The sequence below is a fragment of the Vidua chalybeata genome, chromosome 3 (genome assembly GCF_026979565.1).
Source record: "Vidua chalybeata isolate OUT-0048 chromosome 3, bVidCha1 merged haplotype, whole genome shotgun sequence".
Taxonomy (NCBI): domain Eukaryota; kingdom Metazoa; phylum Chordata; class Aves; order Passeriformes; family Viduidae; genus Vidua; species Vidua chalybeata.
The window spans coordinates 33,654,663-33,668,506 of NC_071532.1; positions in this window are offsets into that span (position 1 = coordinate 33,654,663).

Genomic DNA, 13,844 nt, shown 5'->3' on the forward strand with positions numbered 1-13,844 from the left:
AGGACTGCCAAGTCCACCACTACACCGTGTCCCTAAGTGCCACATCTACACAATTTTTGAACACTTTCAGGGATGGTGATTCCACCATTCCCTGGGCAGCCAGTTCTAATGCTTGATAATTCTATCACTGAAAAAAGTTTTCCTAATATCCAATCTAAACCTCCCCTGGCACAACTTAAGGCCATTTACTCTTGATCTGTCTTTTGTTACCTTGGAAAAGAGACTGACCCTTGCCTGGCTACACTCTCCTTTCAGGTGGTTGTAGAAAGTGATAAGGTCACCCCTGAGCTTCCTCTTCTCCAGGCTGAGGCCCCCCAGCTCCCTCAGCTGCTCATCATCAGACTTGTGCTCCAGATCATTCCCCAGCTCCATTGTCCTTCTCTGGAATCTCTACAGCACCTCAATTTTTTTCCCATAGTGAGGGGCCCAGAACTGGACACAGCACTTGAGGTGTGGCCTCACCAGTGCCAAGTACAGGGGACAATCCCTGCCCCAGTCCTGCTGGCCACAGTCTTGCTGATACAGGCCAGGATGCCATTTGCCTTCTTGGCCACCTGTGGAACAGCTCCTTTTCCTCTAGACAGCTTTTCAGCTGCACTTCTGTAATGCAGCACTGCAGTTGTGACTCAAGAGTTGTGACCTGGCACTTCACCTTGCTGACTCTCATACACCTGGTCTGGGCCCATCGATCCAGCCTATCCAGATCCTCTGTTTTCGTGGACAGGAAGGCAAGCAGTCTTTATTAGCTGTAAACGATAGGGCAGCTTATGTGGCTTGATGCCTTCTGTCAGGGCACCTGCTTTGCATCTTGTATTAATGTGAGGGCTGTGAAGGCAAACACCTGTGGATGAAGGCGGTGCTGCAAGCAGCAAGACCCCAAATGGAACGTGGGATGCTGTGGCTTTAGGAAAGCCCTTACCTACTAGCTTCACATTTCCATCTATCTTAAAAGGGCAGCATTCACCAGGCCTGAGTTCAAGAAAAGAGTTACATCCTCCATCTGAGTGCTGGTATCAAGTTCAAAGATAAAACACCCTCTGTGTAATCACTCTTGCCACTGGGCTCTGCTTAGGCCAGCTCATAGAATTTGGGATAATATTTGAAGTGCTGAGTCCCTTTTGCGATTAAGGTTTTAAATCACACAAAGATTGATCAAAAGCTCAGTGTTTCCTTCTTTCCCTTACCAGCCTACTGTCCTTTATCTCTTGAAACAAAGCAGCATTAACTTTTAAGATCTGATTCAATAACATTTTATGGATAATAATTATGACTGATATTAAGCCTTCAGCAACCAGTCTGTACAGAGACTTAATGTATTGAGGTTTATTACCACTGTAACCTATCTTTTTACATTGGTTGTAAAGCAGGATCAACTATACTGATAAGAGGAAAGAGAAGCATCAATGAACTGTTTGCCTTTGCTTCTCTGCAGGGTGTTCATATTGTTGCCACTTAATATTGCTGGCACGGTGGGAGTTTGCTGGTGAGGAGTTTTTGTTTACAGAGTCTGTTTGCGCAATTGCAGAATGAATGAATGGATGAGTGTGTGAATGGGCTGCAGCAATTCTATGCTGGGGAAAGGAATCTATTACTGGATACACCCTGGAGGGCAATTGATCGTACTTCCCCTTTTAATAACAAATGTGAGAATGCATAGTTTTTAGACATGAGATCAACAGCTTTCTCTAAGGCTTATCCCAGTAATAGAAGCTTTTAAATATATAAAACTTCTTTAGACACCCCATATTAGTGATTTTTTTCCCCAGAAGTTTCCCAGTTTCCTTGATCTCATCAGGATATAGTTGTATGTACACATCATAACAATGAATAGACATGGGCCCATGGTTTATGGTCCCATCCATAAACCAAACTGAAGACCAGGCTGAGCTAAAGAAACCTCTGGTTTCTGGGTCTTTAAATGCTGTGCACAGTGGTCTAAATATAAATTACAATATGAAAAAGGAAATTCACCTTAGTTTCCATATGGTGTCTTCAAGGAAAGTTCTCCTGTTGTATTGGCACTGAAAAAGTCACCTGAAGGACCCAGGACTGGGTCCTTTCTCAGCTGACCTTTGTGATGTTCATGCATCATTAACTGTAGCAGTGTTATGTAGCTGCCTTTTTTGCCTTGCTTCTCCACATAACTTTCTGTATAAGGAAATCAACCTCCCCAGTAAGTTCAAATAAGATGCTGTCTGCTTATGTCCTTCTTGCCTTTTTGATGGGAAAGTAGAAGGGAATTCTAAAGTGCTCTGGGAGCTACATGGAGGCCTTGCTTTGACATCTCTAAATATGTGAGTAATGGGGTGCTAAGAACTGATTTTACATGTGATGGATGCTCAACAATAAGGAATCACAAATTGTGAGCAGCAGAGCTTGGAAAGGAGAGCTGCTCAACAAGATTAATGGGAAAGGAGACATTTAGTGTAATGAAAGACAGTTCCAGCTTGAAAACAGACAATACCACACTAGATCGAGTCTTGAGGATTTGGACAGTCAGGTTCCCTCTGTGCCTTTGTAGAGCCCCTTCCTAGGCAGGGAACACTGAAGAGCTGCAAGAAATGTTCACCCTAAGTTCCCACTTCACCTGCAAGTGAGTACACTGGTGCACCAAGGGAGCAGATTGTCCAAAGGATGTCTGTCAAGCAGGGGATAGGGCTGTTGAAGGAAAATTAGGAATTTCTTTTTGTTCTAATAAGTGCAAGCTGATAAGAAAAGCAGGATAAGACTGCAGTAGAATGTAGCTGGGTCTGAGCACTGCAGGGTTTATTTTACAACCATTTTGCTGTGGAGAAATGACCTTAGACAAACCATGCAAGTGAAACCTAATGGGGAAAAAAAAAAAAACAACTTGTGTCTGCTTTCAATTAGACAGCAATTATCTTATTATTAGAAGAAATATCAAATTTAAAAGAAAACAAATATCTCTGTACTCGAACAAAAAAAAAAAAAAAATCCCAACAGGTGAAAGTGTAGCTCATCCATCCCTTCCCTTCTAAGTTGAAAACTGCTATTAACTCTGAATATCATGACTAAAGGAGCATGAACAGGGAGCAGAATTAGCAAAATGTTAGTGGAGCTGGCTGCAGCATCATTGTTATGACTGCAACTGTTATTCTCTGTCTCTGACAAGGATAATAGTGTATGGAAATGAAGCCAGCAAACATTGTAAAATACATCTAAATACAGAGGACAAACAGCAAATAATAACTGGACCAGTAATCAGATGCCGAAGGCCTTATCTGTTAGTTCAGTGGCTTGAAAGATGGCAGTGCTGGTAGATAAACATTAGGAGGACTATGAAGCTGAGGATAAATAGAGCAATATCCTCTAAACAGTAAAGAGCTGAAGCATAAGACCCTGGAAAGACATTCAGGAATTATTGCTTGAGAAAGATCCCTAAAGCTGTCAAGCAGATGTGCAGCTGGTAAGTAGATGACTCGCTGGGACGTTGACTGAAATGGTAGAAGGAATAAATCAGAGGGGATTGCATTAGTGTAACTGAAGGCAGTGCATTACTTTGCTTTGAAGTATAGTGTCCTGTGGAGAAAGCAATGACTGTCATCCCATAAGAGTGATCAAACTGAGTGGAGACATGTCCCAGATTTAGGCTGCAGCATAACCAGGGGTTTCTCTTCCAAGCACTCATAATTTTCAGGTTTTCTTGAAGGCTTTGGACTAGAGTTTGATGGGAGGTGTAAGGGGCTGATCCTGAGCCTACTGAAGCCAATGACATCTCCCCGTTGTACATCTGCTCCCCTCTCCTGCTCTCAGGTACAGGCAGACTGGGAAAGAACCACCTTTTCTGCTCTTTGCTATTGGGCCATCTGCTGTGAGTGCACAGGGAGACAGCACACCTCATGTTCTGTGTCAGAAGATAAAAGATAGAACTTATTTTCAACCTGGCATTTTTTGTCAGCACTTCATCTAGATGGAAATGCAAAAGAAGGCCTGGGCGCTACGTTTAGTGGTTGGAACAGTAGTATCCATCTGTCTTTACACAGATCAAATGAGCATGGGCGATACTAAGAACTCTGGTTCTTGAATTCTTATGGTTTTGTGGAAGGGGCTTTTGGGCACAACCATTGCACTGTAGCATGTGTGTTAGCCATTAAACTCAAACTTCCTGCTGTAGCCCACTCTTAGACCTTTGGCATCATATATCTGGGTTTTGAGTTGAATTAAAACAGGGAAGCATCAACCCAATAAGGGGAATGATGGTGTGATAGCATCCTAGTGTAAGCAAAGGGGAAAACAGCTCTCCAGAGTTCAGTGACAGGAGGAAGGTGCTTGTCAGGCTTACCAGAATATGCCTAAAGAAATGATAGTCACCTCTTAAAATGTTTACATCCACTGTTCATTAAACATTGCATCCTCGAAGACCCAGTTTCAAGTTCTTTACCTTTATTAAAATGAAATTCTGTTTGATTTACGCCAAGGTACTGTACAGAACAAACAGACCAGGCACATCTCCAAACTGAGGGTAAGCACCTTTTTACCTTTTTCACTCTGCCTATGCTACTGTGGGCATGCCTTCAAGGTAAGGCACTTTTGCATAGTATCCCAGACTTGAAATTGTAAAGGTTAACAAATTTGCCCTTTCTGCCCCATGAAAAAGTTCTCAGTATATGATTCTAAAATTATTTCAAGCACACTTCTTTCACTTAAAAGTTTGAAAAGAAGTTATTTTTTTAAAATAGGGATTGGGAAGGGGGAAATTAGTCAATATCCTTTTTGAAAATAAAATGACAACTAAATTGAGATGTCCATCTGAAAGGAGAATGTGATTTTTACTCTAGAAGGGATAGAAAATGTCTTGTTCCTACCTCTAAAATCCATTCCAATGTAGCTGTGATAGTCAAATCCATCTAGGATAACATAAAAGATAAAGAGCTGAAATACGATCTTGTATCTTAACACGTCTTTTATCATCACATTCGTCTCTTTCTCCAGAAGTACTTGAGGATGGTGGAATGGGGTTCAGATTAAAATGCTCAAGGGAAGGAAAAATAATAGGAAGGTCAGGCTTGTATTAAAGATTGTATTGAAGTCACATCAGCAGAATTACCAGAAGGAAGAACAGGCAAAGTACCTAAATGAAAACTCTTATCCAAACTAGTTTACAACTAACATGGAAGTGTCTTTAATCTCCTGTGTTAGTTCAAGCTAGAATAATTTAGATCTTTTCCTTCAAAGTCTCTAAACTGGTCCATAGATTGTTTCTGTGGAGTAATACCCTGGGACACATCTGTTTTATTAATAATTTTGGTTTCATGGCAAGACCAAGACTTCTTTCTTATGGGTACACTGTGAACCATCTTAGTATAAACTTGGATTCTCTCTCAGGATTGCCGCAAGAAGATAAGTTTTATGTGGCAATTTTTGAGCTGCTCCATGCATATCTCTAGCCTAGCAATGAAAGCCTGACTTTCAGGTGGCTTTGAGAGCATGGTACTGTCTAAAGCCTTATCACTGACCTCCCAACCTTGGTCACTGTTTTTCTAAAGCCTCTCTCCAGAGCCTCATGGACACTTCCATTATCCAGGAATGATCATAGCGTCTCTTCAGAACAGAGTCCTGCAAGGTCTGGAGGCAATTCTCTTTTCTTTGGGTAAAACACAGGTATCTCTTGCCTCTCTGTAGCATTTATTGTTGGTACAGGTTGCTGGGGTCACACACAGGGGGTTTCAGCTGTTCCTTTTGGTTCCACACCCAAGGACAGGGAAGGTGCTTGACTTCTGGAGCTGCAGTTCCATGAAGGCTCTATTTTGCAATTCACCTCTTGTAAAATGTTGCAGGTAAAAGCCTTCTGAATCAGAGCCAAAGCTGGAGCAGGTGCAGCAGGAGGTGAGTTCAGCTCTAACAACCTGCATCTCAGATGCCTTAAATGCAGAGACCAGATAAGCTTTATTTTCCAGGAAAATTCATTTCTTTTGACCATAGACTTCTCTGTTAAGGCCTTTTTTCCCTTATCTGATCAAGCTAGGTTCTGTGTTAGGATTCTGTACTACAGCAAACAGGAATCCTTTCCCAAAATCCTTTCCCAGCCTCTTCCTCCAAAAAGGTTGATTACGGTGGAAGTTCTGCCTTGCTGTGACTGACAGTGACATGACTTGATTGTATACAGATGTGCCTTGGTGTGACCTCCTCTGCAGGTTCCTTCCCAAGTTCTTTTTTTTAAATATTGCATTCTGAACAAGTAGCTCTTCTCATAAAGGCACTTCATAAAAGCAATGTGTGCAGCTCCTCTGAGTAGCACTAAATCTGTGACAAACATAAGGGAGGTTCCACAGAAAGGTGATAAAATACTGACCTGTCAACTATTTTTCTGGCTAAATGGGAAATGCGGCTGGCAGCTTTTACCCTTTAAAGTGGAGAGAGATAAGGGCAGTTTCACCGTTTCAGAGTCAGCCACAATCATCCCTAAAATGAAGAGTTACTTTGTTTTTTAAACTGATGTCTCAGTAGTGAAGGACTCCATTTTTCACTAGTATTCATGCTATTCATCCTGTGCTATTCAGTGACTGAAGATATTCACTAATGAATTAAACAAATAAGATTTCACCTGTTAACCATCTTCCTTGAAATACAATTTTTAAAAGTGTTTATATTTGGAGCTGCTGAGGAGGTCAACACAAGTAAGACTGACATCCAAGAAAAACGACAAATTGCTACAGTTGAGAGATGTGGAACTTGAAGTTTTGTGGCAGTTCCATGGTCCTTCATGATTCTCTTTTTTCAATAAAATAATGACATTGATGAACCTTGTGATGTTGCTGAAGGAAAAAGGAATAGAAGTGAATTTGGTTTTCTCCCCAAGGCCTTGTGCTGAATGTGTTGTGCTGTAGTCTGAGTCATTGGGAACCATCTCTGATACTGCAGGGAAGATGAAGGATTCTGACCTCCTCTTCTTTGATGTTGGAACACTTCATGGCGTTCAGTTTGTTCTTTTCTTCTCCCTTTTGGTGTCTGATCTGATTTACTTGTTAGTGCTGATGAATGCGTGCTGCTACCCCAGTGAAATCCACTGGTCAGTGCTTGGCCATGGGTGACGAAGGGTGGCAGTGAGCTCCCCCAGGTCACTGCAGCCCTCATGCCCCAGTCAAAACTCTGTGTCTGGAACAGAGTGTCAGCTGAGCAGGGCCTGAACATCATGGCTTTCCTCCCAGCCTGAAAGACGTGAAATGCAAACATCTGTACCATTGCAGTTTGATTAGGAGCTGCAGAGAAGCTTCTTGGCACACCAAAAACTTTAAAAACTTTTGTCTTTGCAATTCCTAAACAGGTTGAGAACTCCTCTCCACCCTCAACAATTATGTGATTCTGTGACTGTGGATATCATCAAATAGAATTTGGCTGGGCTTTTTTAGGGCAGCTTGGGCTGTGCTGTGTTACCCTGTGATACATCTTCTTAGCTGTATTATTTTTTTTTGTGAATGCCAGCAAATTGAGTATATCTGCTTGGAATACTAGGTTCAGATTTATGTTACTCTGCATATGTGATTGTTCACCACGCACCATGCACATCAGCAGAGTAAAGCAGTGCCTCTCATTAGGGAGCTGACAGATTTTTGACAAGATTGTCGAATCCCAAGTCATGCATGAGTTCCCTAACTGCTTTTGGGCATGGCCTGGGTGTCTGCTTGTTACACAGGACGAGTATTTGGCTCACTCAAAAGACAGCAGGTCATCCCATTGACACCTGCTCACTCTGTTAACAGATCAGTGAACCTACTGCTGTCTACTGTTTTTGTAATGCAGCACAGTTGAGAATTGATTTATAAAATGCAGGTCACTCAGTAGATGCAGTAGTCAGTGAGGGAGCACAAGGTGACAATGAAACAATTCAGATTAGCAAGTGGGGGCATTGCAGCTGCTTGTGCTCTAATTGAATCTCTCCAGATGTTCCTGTGATATGCAGGAGATGCCAAACAGTCTCTAGGCATAACTGTATTTCACTGTTCAGCTTTCCAAACACTCTTCTGTGGTCTGTAGAGAAGAGAGAATTTAAGGACCCAAGCCTTTTCATCTTCTGTGCTGTCAAATAAACTCTGTCATCTGAAGTAATATTTCCCAGGCATATTTTTTTTTCATAGATTTCTTTTCACATTAAGATCAGCAAAAGCTCTTTCTGGGAAGCCTGATTAAAAATGCAGTTCCTCCCAGGAAAGAAAAGAAAATAACATTTTCGGCATTAAAAGAGATCACAAAATCATCATGAAAAAATGAAATTAATTTTGAAGATTATGTATTGCAGGAAAGTAGGTAGAAGTGACCTCAGGGTTTTCTGCTGTTTCTAAAATAGTTTGTGGGTTTTTTGAATAGACATCTGCTAAGACTATAGGTGACAAAGTCTCTCAGAGACAAGAAATGTTGTGCTTGGGTTAATTTCAAGAAATTGAGGAAGATAGCTTATTTCTTTGCGAAATTTACTCCTGTCTGTATACTAAAAATGAACCAGCAAACAAAAATACATTATAAATATATTTCCAGTTCAGGTGGAGAGGAACTATTTACAAGAGCATATACAAGACAAGGAGGAATAGCTTCAAGCTGAAAAAGGCGAAGTTTAGGTTAGGTATTAGGAAGGAGTGGTGAGGCACTGGCAGAGGTTGCCCAGAGAAGCTGTGGATGCCCCATCCCTAGAAGTGTTCAAGGGCAGGTTGGATGAAGCTCTGAGCAACCTGGTCTAGTGAAATACATCGCCACCCATGACAGTGAGATTGGAACTAGCTGATCTTCCAGGCAAACCTATTATTTTCTCATCTTTAGAGAAAAATTAATCTAGTAATATGTATATCATTGTGTTTTGACAGAACGAATTCTTTGTAACACTGTTACATTGAATGCTGCTCCAACTTGTGTAACCTCCATCCATGACCAACCCCCCTCATGTTTCCTCCTCAAACATCCTTTCAGATACACATACATTTCACAGGAATAGAATAGGTGTGTTGTTATTAGCAAAAAATAATGGCGCTTCCATGACGCCTGTGCTTTATCAATAACTTTTATAAGGTGTGTTTTGCATCCTGAGATGCGTCTAGCATTCCAGCATTGCATACCTGGAAGGCAACAGTGACTGTCTTTCCAGTGTCTTTAATCAATCATTTAAGATGAGTTGTGTAAAATCCAACTGACCCTTCTATAATAACTAGGGGAAAATAGCTTTGAATTGTCATTTTGATAAATTTTGGAGTATTGGCAGTGTTCTGGGCTACGGAGCCAGGCATGCAAGCCTTTCATCTGTCAGTGTCATTATGAAATATCTTAAAAGAACAGGGGGAATAGTGATTCGATAAATCTTATCTCCATGAATGAGTGGATTTTGCGTGGTTTCATAATCTACTAAACTCTAATAGCCTATATTCTTTGCTTCAAAAATAGCTGGTACAGCAAGGTGTTTGATGAGTCTGTGTACTGTTTTCCTGCAACCCTTATATTTGTTTATGTCAATGAATGACTTTCAGTGGTGAATACCATAGGAATTATTGGCCTATGTGGTGCATGGATGATTTTAACTATTTATTGTGTGATAAAACTGAATCTTTTGCTCTTCCCCATGTTTTTCCATAGAGTAGAATACCAAAGGCAGGTGGAACACCTTTCACAGCAGCATGCCAAGAAAAAATTCAAAACTAGGTGAAATCACTTTTGTTATATGTGATACCAAATAAAATGCTGGTTTTAGCATCCTATCTGGCTGGGGCCTATACAGATAATTTAGTGCAGTCTGAAGACCTGTTAATTTTTTTGCATTGTCTTGACTATGTGTCAGTTTCAGTAGAAATTAGAAGTTGAGTTCATAGCTTCACCTTCCATAATTTAAATGCAAATAACAATGGTATTTGAAATTAAAATAAGCTTCCATGATAAGAAGATACAAAATTCCTATTTTGCCATTTGTGTTGCCATTTCTTTTTTGGGGAGAGGGCAGAAGAGAAGAGGAAGAGTGGAAAGGAGAGAAGGTAGCCGTGCTGCCTTGCTGTTAGTAAGAATCAGACTTAGGTCATACAAGGTCATCTCCCAAATACAGGGTATTTCTGGCAAAATATCATGGGCAATGCTGCAAATGCCAAAACCCCCAAGTCCACATGAAAAGACCCTGATTTCTGGCTAAATGGCTTCTAGGGTTTCCTATTAAGAACAGACCATTTTTTTAAATTATCTTATGCATACCTAACTCTTGTAGACTATTAAGCGTTTTCCACAGTTTCATGTTGAGTCATTGTGACCACTCTTCATACTGAGGTGAGGAAAGCAGAGCCTCCATGAGATATTTTGTCCCAAAGAAGCTGCAGGAGGTGGGCAGGACTTATTGAATAATGCAAGTATCTATGTAAAGACACTGGGAACATGTGTGTGTGGTAGCACAGGGGTGACTTGGTGGGCTGCCAGGCGGGAATGAGAGTGTCTGTGTGAGTTTTTGTTTCTTTCCTGTTTGGTGGAGATGATAGAGCCAGGGCTTATTAGAACAGATTTACCATGCTTATATTTAAGGTTGTGGTATGTCCTTCTGCTGTAGTTGGCAGAGTTTTTTAGGGGGTGTCTTGTATTTGAGGAATGATCCTGATTTTCCTGAGCATTCCACGTAGCACTGGCAGAACAGAATTATTATTTTCTACCAATGATAAGGTTCCCCCATGCTATGAAAGTCTGGATAAACATAGCATTTCCTCAATATGTGTCCAGACAAAGCATTAGTACAAAAAACAGAATCTTTGCCAGGAAGTGGAAAAAAAAAAAAAAAAGTGCAGCAGTGTCATTTGAGAGGAAATTCAAACTGAGTTTTAGTATATAATTATTTAATTTAATTAATATAAACACAACTGTGATTATTTTTTTTTCACTAATTCAGCTTGTTTTTAACTGCCAGCTTACATTTGTGTGTCTGTGTTTTCAAAAATGAAGCAGCTTAGTTTGCTGGTGAATTAGAAGTTCATAGTGTAACTTGGTAGAAAAGAGCAAATGGACCTGGTGTTTTGAACACAGTGCAAAGAAAGCGTCGACATGAGAGAAATATGAGGAGGCAGCAGCCGTGTCCTGATGAATGGCAGGTGGCCACAAGCCTGACTGCTTCTCTTTGGTTGCTGCTGGTGATTCGCAGGCAGGTGGGTGAGAATGTTAAAGGCCTGACACACGGAGTGACAGATACCCTTAGTGCTCGTGTGCACAGCGCACTGGCATGGCTTAAAATAGAGCCAGCTGCATGCATAATTAAGGAGAAATAATTGCAATGCACTTATGTAAATTATCTTGTGTTCATCTCTCTCACCCTCACACCCTGCTCAGTGTTTCCATCAGGAAGGTCCCACAGTCAAAGATTCGCCTAATCAGTACAAAACACTAAAATATTATATTTGGAGCAACAAAAAAATTAGTTGTTTTCTGTAAGAGAATAAGAACAGCGTAGTATGTGGCTCCAAAGTATGTAAGAGTCGATGCTGGTAATCTGGCAGTTTGTTCTACAAACAAAAATTAATTTTAGAAACCTGCATGTGAATTTAGTAGTTCTGTCATTCTTGCTGTCTTGTAACTCAGATAAATATCTTATATTTCCTGCTAGCTGAAATTCTGCCTACATAAGCTTTTCTATTCAGCCTGTTAGAATCATTCTGGCAATATACGACTGTGAATTTAACCTCGTTTTTGTTTGTACTAATTATAAGTTATATTGTATTTTTACTTTCTTTGGGAGAAACACAAAAACTCTATTCCATATGTAATGGTTTTATATATCTCCCAGATGACTGTTCTGGATGCATCTGGAGCATTGTTTTCAATAAAATATTCTTTCACTCCCCTTTGCTCATATTTCCTTTCTTTCTAAATTGAATAAAACTCTGCATATAGTTCTAACAAATTACTGTATTTCCAGATCACTGGTGACTGTGTGCATCAGATTCAAAAACAGTGGTCCAGAAAGTAGGGGATATATCTCATTGCTTGGGAAGTTTGTAAAATGCTCATGTTTGCCATTCAGTTTTCTCAGTACATCATTGATCACATAGCACAGAAGATAACTTTCAAAAGCTCTGATGCACTCTAAGTTCCTCAATCCTGCACTTGATTTGCAGAGCTGTAACACAAGTGGTGGCATGACCAGCTCCTGTGTCTGAGACCACGTTCTTGCTTTTATAGGACTATTTTTAGGAGCAGCAAGGAATTGAGTCACCCTTAGCTCACACAGTTGCCGAACTGTGCTGAGACTGCTCTGGAGAGTGCAAGCCATGGTGGGATGGTCTTGGGGGAACAATTGCTTGTTATACTTTTCACTCAACCTGTGTTAAATACTGAGTACTCCACTTGGCCACTATCAGAGGTTGATTGTTTGTAATTATCCTGGATCTGGTCTGGACTTAAGCTCGTACCATGAAGGTTTTTTCCTGACTTTAATTATTCTTCTGGAACACAATAAGCATGCAGCAAAAAAGAAACACAGTGACCGCACCACCTCCCCCCAGAAATTCATCTGCTTTCCCCTAGGATGAAAAAAGCAGGAAGTCAAGAAACAGGGAAGGCAGCAAAGCAGAAAAAGTAGCATAAAGCAAATGCACATCTGCTCATTCATTCTGTGCTACATTCTATAATCAAAGCCCTGGAAAAAGTAAAACATCAAGTAGTATATGAAGCATGACCATTGATTTCTATTTCATAGTCTCTACCTTTTTGGCACTTAGAGACAGCTGAATTCAAAATATTTATGGTTGGCTGTACAGCAAATGCTAGAATAAGCCTTTCCCTGCTCCTTTTGTGTTGCAGTGTGCTAACATGCAGAGCTTGTGAAACTTCAGAATGTATTTGAAAAAGTCGTAAGATGTGGTGCAATCATGTGAAACTCTGAGGTTGGAAGAGTTCCTCTCATGCAGCAATCATCAGTAAATTTATTCAGTGGTTGATCGACCTCACTTTAAATTTGATTATCTTCCCTTGGAGACGGTGGTGGTGGTGCAGCTGGTTTTGAATAGTGAGTCCAAGGGAAGACATTTTCCCTTGAAAGCTGGCAATATGCTGAAATAATTGAGGCTCTCTGTAAGTGCCCAATGCCATATCCATATTGTGGATATGCAGTAGTAAGTCCTGAGTTAATACCAAGCATGGAACTGCTGATAGCATGTTTTACTACCTGGGATGGTGTAAAATGTATCATGTACCAAAAATGCATGGTGTAAAAGCTACTGAAAGGATTAATTTAGATGCAGTGTTTTGAAGAGGTATCTTGCAGCACTCTAACATTATTGGAGCCCAGACCACAGTGCTTACAGAAAATGTTGCCCAAAACTTTCCATTTTTAATATCCTTTGATTGCTTATAATTTTCAGCCTTTAAAGCACAAGAAAAGAGATTTCTCCATGCTGATCATCTGCCAAAAACTCTTTTCAAGTAGTGCTTCAGCTAGGACATCTTATCCTCCTTCTCTCTCTCTCAAAAAAAAAAAGCCTATTAAGGTATTTTATTATGGGAAAACTTAAATTCTAAAGAAATAGATAACCAAGTCCCTGAACTCTCTTTGAGTTGGGAAAGATGGAGCTACTGTTGCAATAGAAGGACTGCTGGACAATGTCAGCAATAGCAAAATCTCACTATCTGCAAGATATAAATGAAACACTAGGAACAATTTTGCCACCTTTGGTCTTCCAAAAGGTTGGCAGCAATTTTAAAACAATGTATTGACTAAAAGGAATTGCTTGCTCAACAATAAGTAAAATCTGAAAAACTCATATAAACTATATGCCAAATTTCCCCATCACACGTCAAGTGTTAGATCTTCAAAAGTAGTTGATCTGTATTTATTTTAGGAAAATATAATTGAATTGAAGACAATTAATTTGACAGTGTCAATT